General features: G+C 35.0%; 1 protein-coding gene across 3 annotated transcripts in view; it reads right to left on the bottom strand.

The window, feature by feature from the left end:
• LOC106868966 (uncharacterized) overlaps positions 1–3646 on the bottom strand; it is a 184839-nt gene extending 181193 nt beyond the window's left edge. For 2 of the 3 annotated variants that reach the window (XM_052973867.1, XM_014914442.2), the window contains exon 1: positions 1653–3646. The gene's annotated coding sequence lies outside the window, so the exon portion shown is untranslated. The remainder of the gene's footprint in view (positions 1–1652) is intronic. The other variant, XM_014914441.2, reaches the window with a different exon arrangement.
• Between the last annotated feature and the right edge of the window lie 7492 nt (positions 3647–11138).

Here is an 11138-nt window from a genome sequence, read left to right as displayed (position 1 = left end):
CACACACATATATATATATATATATATATATATATATATATATATATATATATATATATATGCTTTATGTACATTAACACATGCATATAGACCTGTACATATACATACATAGAAACACAATCATAAAGTTGTACATATACATGCACACATGTCTACAATATACACAAACATATATACACACAGAGATATGTATATATATGTAAAATGAATTTTTATTACTTACACAATGTTTACCGTTTCACAGAAACTGACTAGACAGCTGTGTATCAAATTTATACATATACAGACGTATATATTCATAAATGTGCATTATATATATATATTGTATATACACACACACACACGTGCATTAGTAAATAAAGATCAAGATTCGCGCCCAATATTATACATATTCACCATGAAATAGAATATAGATACATTATATATATATATATATTTCAAGAGGATGTATATGTCTAAGTGTATATCGATGGTATGTCTGTATGTCTGCGTGTATATGTGTATGCCGCTGTATGATATAGAATACATGAACGTTCGTTAGTGTATGTTAAGAATGTCCACGCTCTCTTACAATGAACCATCCTCAAAAAAAATGTTTTTCCATATATATATACATATATATTAAAGCACGAAATACGGAATTTAAATGAAAATTGCATTCTGAGGATAGATTTGTTTCCATTCAGGTATCTGAAATACCATTATTATTGAAACCTTCTAGAATCTGTTGCTTTCATCTTCATCTCTTCGTTTTTTGTTCTAAACGAAGGAACATGTGAAATGCATAGATGTTAATGTAGATTATCATTTAATTCTATGATAATCCTGCTCAGAATCCAAGTTTATGTAGCATGTAGTATTAATTTTTTTCCTAAAGACAGATTTTCCATTTTTTGAAGAGACACTAAACATGTGAAGACAGTAAGATTCTCTCCGAATAATGTACCGCAATTTACCAAAATAAATAAATAAAATTGTTCATATTCTAATATGCCATTAGTTAGTTCCTGCTTTGTCTTTTTACGTTCTTTAGAACATAATGGCAAAGATCTCAGTCATTGCCTCAGATAGATAGATAGATAGATAGATAGATAGAAACGTGAGACCGAAAGTACTAGTTGAGATGAACGATGGTAAAAATGAGAAATAGACATTGCATTGTTAGTGGATACTGGAAGAGAATTTTTAAAATGTAAACTAGATACTATAATATCGAAGTAGAAGTCTGTGATAGAATTAGCTGATTCCCCGCCCCACCTTTTTTTTTTTTTTTTGCTATGAAAAGTCTGGTGGTTTCTTTATCCATCATACATATACCCACACATTCACAATTATATTTTATCAATTATGCAATTAACGAAATCTTGTATAAGTATGACGGTTTTGTTTTCTTTTAAAGCCGATAGAGTGGTAAAACACGTCAGTTATTGTATGTTCATGCCATTCTCATTGAGACCAAAAAATAAATGGAAAGCTTGCTCTTCTCCAATGATAAAAAGCAAACAAGATGAGGACAGATTTGTTTAATTGAGGATGATAAACGATATGTCTGTTAAAAACCGGGAATGAAATGTGAAAATTTAACAACACCATACTTCGAATCATAAAATCGATAATAATTAATTCTAGTCATATTATCAAATATTACTTACCGAATTTGAGAAAACATATTCCATGCCTGTATCTGGTCCCAAAGTGACTTCTTGTTCTAGATAGTTTAAATAACAGCGGATCCTTAAGATATTACCAATTTTTTTTTTTTGGTAGGGTTGCGTGCGTGTGTATGTATATATATATATATATATATATATATATATATATATATATATATACGTATGTGGTGAACGGTGGCACCAGAGACAAGTACCTGGTTTGATTCGGAGACCACGAGACGAAACAGATTTAAAGGATAGCAAAAAATATATTAAATGATGCCAAGAACCCTCAGAAAATAATAAAATAAAGGTTTCAGTCAATGTAGGATCAGTTTTATGTGTGAAAACTGTAAGGAATTACAGCCGTGTTGATTAGTTCAATCCTTCAAAGGAAATGCGTCGCATAATCTGGGACTATCTCTTTCAGCATGGACTACAAGTTTCTCCCTTGAGGGGGTTCAGCTCAGGTTAGCTACATCGGTGGTATCAAATATTGGAAACCTGAAAATCGCTTTGCGGAAAAGATAGAAAGGAAGAAATAACGGAAGAAAGCAGAAATTAGTAAGAATTCATCAAACGCACTAACCCTTTTAGAGCTTCATGAGTGTCCATGCTGTTACGGTAGTTCCCAGTAGAAAACGGTGCCACTAATCTAGTAAAAAAAAAAATGAACCTTGCCTGATGATCCTTTTTAATGGGTTTTTTGTTTATTTATCCATCGAGTTTTTTCTTTAATATTGTAGAGAGGTTTTTACTTTTGAGAGAACGCCGATCTTTGGAGATTAGCGCGAAATTAATTTTAATCCAGAAATAAAAGGCTCGACCAATCTCTGATGGGATTATTGAGGCTTTTAATTGTAGAGATTTCGAATTGGTTTTCTTTTTAGACGAAGGAGAGGAAATCCATGTAACGGCATTATGATGGGGACATATGTCAAGAAATTAAAGAAGTAGGTGACATATGGGGAGAGAGTGAAAGTGATGCAAACCAACAGAACAGCTCGTCGCCTTGAAAAATTAAGTTGGTGTGATACACGAAGAGGGGAATCCCGATTTTATTACCGACATGATTTCTTGTTATAATAATAATTTATTATTATTATTACTATTATTATTATTACATGCGGTATGTGTTGCTTGTCCGTCTCTCTTTCTGACTGCCTATGGTTGAACGTGATAAAAGGAGCGTGTCTCTGAATGGAAGAGTATTGGCTTGTTTCTGTATTCTGTCACTGAATGAAGGAATAAGAGAAAGACAAGAGATAACATGTGTGTTTGGTGTATATATCTGTCCTTTAATATCTATTTCCTTCTGTCTCTCTCTATCCTCCCACTTCTCGGCGCGGAGTTTAGTGAAAAGCGTCACGAGATATAATGAAGTCACACAGAACCAGAGAAAACAGAGAGAGACAAATAAAGAAAGACCGGTTTACTTCGTTGAAATGTAACAGAGTTGAAAACGAGAACGACACATTCTACAAATATATATACTGCGTGTACATAATATTATATGTATATATATATATATATATATACACACACACAAATTCACAGGGTGAGAGGGTGAATAGATAGAATCAGAGACAACACTCACATATGCATAAAAATAGACTGAAAGAGAGAAAGAGACATAGAGAAGGGGATAGCAGTTCGGTACACTACCAAATATACGGTATGTGTGTGTGTGTGTGTGTGTGTGAGGGAGTGAGAGTTATAAAAACAAAAAAGATCTGAACGTGAGGTGAAACCAAGTGAATATCAGCATGATATCTTTTGCTTAAAATTCTTTCGGTCGGCCGACATGCTATTAAACTGGAGAAGAGCAGCGTACATGATCTGTAGGAGCATGGCAGTGCAAATAATACACCACACTTCTATTTTGTTATTGTTGTTTTTAACAGGAGGAAGGGAAGCCGTTAATAGCAGCAGTAGCAACAGTACTAACGAAAGTGGTGATGGCCATAGTGATGATGATGATGAACTAGATGATTGGTTTATATGGTGGGGAGGGGAGGGTGAAGAAATCATCCGTGTCTATAGGGGCAGTTTTGCTACTGGTAAAATATAAAGTAAGTGGATTCTCGTTCGATCAACTGTATAATTCATTGAATTATAGTGAAGTAACTGAGTATTCCACAGATGAAACCATCTTCGACTCAATCAGCTTTACACAGTGCGCTGTAACAAAGTTACAAGTCCAGTCCAGGCCATCCAACGGGCGCGCATTTTCTATCTACCCAGCTTCACTCACAAAGGCTGGAACAACTAAAAGTTATGGTAAAAGACACTCAAAAATACCCGACATTGAGATAGAACCCGAGCCTTCGTAGTTGCAAAGCGACCTTAACCACTCAGCCATGTGTACGCAATGCTGCTGATAACAGTATACATACACACACACCAATGTATGTATATATATATATGTATATATATATATATATATATATATATATATATATATTGTGTGTGTGTGTGTTGCTCTCTCTCTCTCTCCCTGTTCTTTCTTTCTCTCCGTGAGAAAGAGAAATACACCCACACACATACATTAACATCAATATTGATGGCATTTTTTAAAGTTTTGTGGAAAACACTTTCTTTTTAAAGAATTTCAATGACACTTCCGTCATCGTTAAATTTTTTATTGAAAAAATAACTGAGTTCTTTGTCGGATAATTTTTTGTACGGTTTAAATGTGTGTGTGTGTGGTTCAGTATCCTACTTGCCAAAAGCCATTCAAACCAAATCTGTATCATTAATTGTCTCCCTGAAGGTGTTGATTTTCAGTTCTAATCTCACCCATTTCCCCACATGTCTTTCTAGTTCCTCCATGGAGACGGGAATGAAGCCTCTCTAAGCAGTCTGTTAAAAATAGCAGCCAAATCTCACTCAGACTGCATCTTACCAATTAAAAATCTTTTTGAATGTGCTGCTGAACTCAATCCTAGATATATTGTACCAGAAAAGAAGGTGAGATGGTCATGGCTGGAACGCTAATCGGATGGTATAATTTCATCACAGAAAACCCTAACAGCTGAACCATAAGAAACCATGCAGAAAAATGTCAACACATGCTACTATGTTTCTTTTATTTTTTTAACACAGCTGGTGGTATCTGTAGCCCTGCAGGCATCTCTGCTATGTACAGCACTTTGCTGTTTCATACCTTTAATACTCAGCCACTTTCTCCTCTCACTTTAGCGTCACTTTTTTCATGAAAGTTTCTCTTACAATTCCAATAAATCATAATCATATTCAATTCCTTTCTCTCCAGGCTCTGCGGATCTGTGATGCAATATGGTAATGAGGTTTGAAGCAGCTGTCAATATGTCACGCCTCACTGCCATATTGCATCATACTCCTTACATTTTTTTCATATGATCGGTCTTCCATAACAGAGAGAGTGGGGTAGAGAGAATGAGAAAGTGGGGGTGTGTAGGGAGCAAGACAGAAACCTTTTTTGCCAAAATGATGTAACACAGCGTCCTGAATTATTCCTATCCCTTTCTTATACAAGCTACTGTTACTTTCCCTCCAAGTTTCACCACCAATACCACTCTCCAGCAGTAATTATGTCACTAAGGTAACATAGACTAGACTACGCCTGATCAGTTGATAGATAGATACCATTTCACAAGTGTCCCTACTGCTGACTATTTCTGTACATCTCTTTAACATTTGAAATCTTGGTTCTCTTGTCACTATGCCAACTTGCACCTTCTCTGTACCAGTTGCTTGACCTAAATACAGAGTATCAAGTTCTTGTGTACTTCCTTTTCTACATATCAAACAAGGCCATTCACCGGATAACACAAGTGTTTTGTAACTTCTGTTACTAATTTCCACTCCCATCTTTGCAATGTTGACCTTTAGGCTCTGATCACTACTTCTGTACTTGGGAATTTTCCGGTTTCTCTTCAACAGTTTCTGCAACTCTTCAAACAACAGCCAAAAGTCAAATGTATTCAAGGTGTTGAACTAAAATTTTTTGGTTTTTTTTTTTTTTTCAGGTCCCAAGATTGCTTGCAGTAACTTAGACAAGTTTCTGTTCCAGTACACACCAAGTACATGTCATTGAATTTATCACTTTTTAATCATGCATTTATTTCCCTTCAACATGATTTGTTCTACTGTCACTCTTTTATCATAAAAATATTTCAGATAAACAAGATGGTGGTACTACTGTCATTCTTTAATCATAGATATATTTCACATAAACAAGGTGATGGTGCTGTAATAGCTTTAATTATCGAAATATTTCACATGAATGAGGTAATATAGGCTCAAGTGTGGCTGTGTCGTAGCTTGTTTCCCAATAACATGGTCTCAGGTTCAGTCCCACTGCATGGCACTTTGGGGTAAGTGTCTTCTACTACAGCCCCAGATTGACCAAAGCCTAGTGAATGGGTTTGGTAGACAGGAGAAACTGAAAGAAGCCTGTAATGTATGTGTATGTATGTATGCATCCATGCATATCTATATGTGCAAATGTGTGTGTCACTGTCCCCTTACCTTGATTTCATGTGATAGCTGTAAACAAATATCACCATCATGCAAGTAATGTCCTTCATTTCCAATCTTCTGTGAAAACATGTCTGGTCATGAGGGAGTTATTACCTTACTTGGAAACAGGTAAGGATTGATGACAGGAAGCACATCAAGCTTTAGAAAATCTTCAACAAAATTCATCCAACACATTGAAGCATGTAAAAGTAGACATCCTAAATGAACATATGAGCATCCATTACTATATCCAAAAGACCATCTATTTTACTAAGACTTCCTCACCAACACAGTTGCAATCTCTGGTCCACATATATGCTGTTTCCTCATTGTGCTTATTCTACCACAACTACTATGGCCTTTGTTCTTCCCAACTTGCTAGTTGTATTATCTCCTCCATCCTTCCACTGACAAATATATTTCTCCTGCTCTCTAATCCTCCATACTATCTCACTTCTTCCTCCCTAAGAACATCAACCCTTTGAAATCCCTTCTGGCCCTTGTTTTTTTTTTTTTTTTACTACCAACAACAATTTAGAATAAACACCAACTATATTAATTTAACTAGTTTTTGGAGTCCCTGTGATGGTAATGAGCAGTGGCTTTTCCACTGAGTATCCGTTTATTTTGTACTTGTTTCAGTCATTGGATGAAGGCTTTGCTTTTGATGACATCCCTAGAAACGTTTCTTAAGTTTATATTTTGGACATGTTACCATGTTACAACTGCTTAGGTAAACCGTCATCCTGCATACTAGTAAGGTGCCCAACCCAGTGCATCTGTCTGTATATGAGGAGCATTTCAATATTGGATGTGCTAGCTTGCTGAAGAGCAATGGTGTCTGATGTTAGAGACTACCATTTTTCTGTTTAAGATCCTCCAAAAGCATGTTTCGTGGAATCTTTCCAGAGACTTGATGTCATCATCATCATCATCACCATCATTTAATATCCATTTTCCTTCCATTCTGGGATGGGTTGGACAGTTTGACACATGTATGAACACATGTATGAACTGCTAATTTAACAGTAGGTGCCACAATAATTATTATAGATAAATTTCTTAATATATATATGTTAAGCACATGTATTAAATGTTAATTTAAGGGTTAATATGTAACTGTAAATACCTTGCAACTGCTGCAACAATTACTAACTGGTAATTGAACGGTAAATGTGTATTTTTATGTACTTTGGACCTGCCATCTCATGGTTTTTTGTCAAGAGTTTCATCTCCAGCTGTTTGTTATGTCAGTCAACAAGAGAGACAGAAACAAGGGAAATTCCCCTTGTATTTGAACACTATGCAAATATTCTTTTAAAAAACTTTTCATTTAATTTTTCCAAAATTTAATTGTTTTCTATACTTAAGAGTTGAAAAAGTCTCTGACTGAAACCAGTACTAAAATGTTTTTTATAAAATTATTTTAGCATTTTCTACCTTGACTTTTTTTTCCATATATATGTATGTATGTGTATTAGCCTTTATTGTGTACGACAATCATTTCAAGCCCATCGACCAACTGTCCCTTATGGGTGAGTTGTGCATCGTACTGTGTTGCAGATGACACCAGGTAGCCCAAACTGTGCAAGTGTTTTACTCACCACATCACCACACTAATTGACATATACCCATTAGTCAATTACATATATATATATATATATATGTATGTATTTACACAATACATACACACACCCACATACATACACACTTTTCTGTATTCACCTCTATCTAGTTATCGCCTTATCAACCAATTTATTTCTCAGCCATAGAAACTATACAAACAACCATTGGAACTTGATGCAGTACTCAGGTCCATTGGTTCTTCACAAACCTTCCAATCCATGCATCCAAACAAGCATGGAAGACAAACATTAGATGACTTGATGACAATGATCTGTCTGTGTGTGTGTGTGTGTGTGTGTGTGTGTGCATGGTTCAAATGTACAAAAGACAGAGACTGGAGGAGAGAACATCAAACAAGGTATATTAGTTTGACACTCAGAAAAAATGGAAAAGTCTTTGATAGTTTCATGACTTTGCTCTTTGGCAGAAAGGAATGAGGAAAGAAAATGGTGAGAGAAAAACTCACATGCACATGTGCACACACACACACACACACACACACACACACAAATATGTATATATAAATGTATATATGCATGCACATGTGGATATATGACTACATATGAATATAAATATGTGGGGGTGATGTATACATATATGTATGTATACACACATACACACACATATATCACTCTGTCAATATTTCTACTATCCTATATATCCCACTTTCATTCTTTATTTGCCTATGTATAAATGTATGATTATATGTGTGTATGTGTGTGTGTGCATGTGTGTACATATATATATATCTATATATATATATATATATATATATATATATATATATATATATATATATATATATATATGACTATTTTATATATTATATATCTATGTATATATCTCTTAATGTATTTTTTTATCTATCTAACCATACACCAAGCCATCTGTCTACCCTGATGTTGAATGGACAAATTTAAAAAGATGCCAAACCTCTAACATAAACACCACTAACAAGCCACCCTGGTATTCTTTCTGAGAACTGATTTAGACAAATTCCACAAACATAAAACACAGGAACACCTGTTTTTAGAAAGAGGCAATGACGTCAGCTTTATCATCATCACTGATCATCCCCATCCTTTTTTATCTTCCTTCATCATAACGTATTTGAGACATGATGATGATAACAACTACAATAATAACAACAACAATAATATTAATAATAATAATTTATTTTTGTTATTATTTTTATTATTATTATTAAGAAAAAGAGCACGATTGTTATTGGTTATTAATAGACATTGACTCTGTTTATTAAAATGAAACAAAATGTGTCTTTTACAAGTTCAAAATATAAAATTAAATTAAATTCAAAGACAGGAAACGCTGAAACATTCAAAATTAAACCAGAATAACTGCATTTCTTTCCAAGTAAAACAACATCATCAGTCTTTGGTCTGAGATCCAAACCTCAATTACAGAGAAGGAAAGAAAGCCTCGTGTCTGTTGAAAGAAACGATGATGATGATCGGATCTGGCATAATTGGATGTTAAAGAATCCAAACTGGTATCCAGAGAAAGCTCAGGAGAGACATTCACAAGCACTGTTGGAATTTCTCAAATCTTGTCAGACAGGAATTAGAGAAAGCCTTAAAACCTGTAAGAAAAAGAGCTGGAATAACCTTATGGATTCCCAGCGCTCCATTGCCTAGCAAACAATGATTCTATTGTTATTAAAATGGTGGATAAAGGAGGCACATACATACACACATACATGCATACATACATACATACAGTAAAAATATGCAAGACTTTTCTCAAGTTCCAAATGTGAATTTGTCTGGAGCCTTGTATCTTTGTTGGAAACTGGCTCCCTCCTCTATGGAAAATTTATAATAATTAAAAAATAGAAGAGATATGCATATGCTTCTGTTACACAATGTTGTATGTAATACCTTGGTGACACCATACTCATTGTAGCATTATGGTATACTGTGTGATCTACACCATACTGTATGTATTGCTTTGGTATACACCATACTATACCTTGAAGTATCCCACAACTTATGAAGACATGTGTCCTAGTGGTTCAGTTAATGGCCTCATGATTATAAGGACGTGGGTTGCACATATGAAAAAGACAGGATGATCATGGCTGGCTGGAATGCCTTTGATCATAGGTCTGCTCATTTAGGGCTTACCGGGGTTAAACAACAACAATAGCCCTCTACCAACATAAAATAAGTCTGCTTAATGAAAGTTGACCGATAAAGTGAGGAATAGGGTTACATAATACCGACAACACCAAAATCTTGATCCGTCAGTTGTAAACTCATTGTCAACCCTTATAAAACTGACTTATCATGAGCAAAAAGAATACATTCCCATCATCTCCATCCCGTCTTTTTCCCTTGTCCAGTGTACTCCTTATTTTTAAAAAAAAGTTTTCAACGTTTTCAGTGTATCTGCTGTTATTCCTAGCAACGTTGTCTTAAGTGTAAGAAAAATTTTTTTTTTAGTTATAGAAGAGTTATCTCCCTTAGACGTAACGCCATTGGTGGTTCAAAAGGAAAATCTGAAAGTCCAGCAAAGAACAGAATCAAGAATGGTTCCTTGATATAAAATTTGCGTTAGTGTTTAATGAATAAGATACGAGACACATGATACATGTTTAATGTAAAAGATACATGATGGGAGAGTGAGGAGTCAGAAATTTATGACGCTAAAATATTCAAGTAATGTAGCAGTCTTTAAAATATTGTTATCTGAGAACAAGGTCTAATCGCATGGCTGATAGTTATCGGGTTGGTTCGTGCTTGTATAACTGAATTAACTTATGAACGTTTCTATTATTCGAGAAAGTTATCATCCCAGATGTTGAAAGTCCATCAAGCTTCAATACGAGTGCTGCCAAGTTTTTTTCTCAGCCTGACACACAACGGGAGGTAACTCTTCGATTTTTCTCTGTGTGTGAGAGAGAGGGGGGAGGGGAGCAGCGATGAAGCGTCTTGGAGAAGGCGCCAGCGCAACACAAGTGACTTTTACCCTGTTCTGCTGTAGACTATGACCATCTAGTGGTATCTGCATAAAGCTAAGTGGACTCAACTATTGAATGATGGCTTACCCTAGACACACTACAACAAAATGGTAACTGGATAAGAATTTCCAATCACTTTGTTGATAGATTAGTAAGCAAGCAGTAACCAATGATTCACTCCTAAATACACACATACAACCATATATATATGACCAGAAACAGGAATCTCTGAGATTCACAAAAAACTCAGTATTCTATTATGATATGATTCTCCTGATCAGAGTTGTCGACATGGCCAAGACTACATACATTACAATCCTTATTTCTATGAAAGAGAGAGAGAGAGAGAGAGAAAGAGAGAGAGAGAGAGAAAGAGA

This window comes from Octopus bimaculoides, chromosome 17 (assembly GCF_001194135.2).
Source record: "Octopus bimaculoides isolate UCB-OBI-ISO-001 chromosome 17, ASM119413v2, whole genome shotgun sequence".
NCBI classification, from domain to species: domain Eukaryota; kingdom Metazoa; phylum Mollusca; class Cephalopoda; order Octopoda; family Octopodidae; genus Octopus; species Octopus bimaculoides.
The sequence above is the reverse complement of the archived record's forward strand: the minus strand, read 5'-3'. Positions and strand labels throughout refer to the sequence as shown.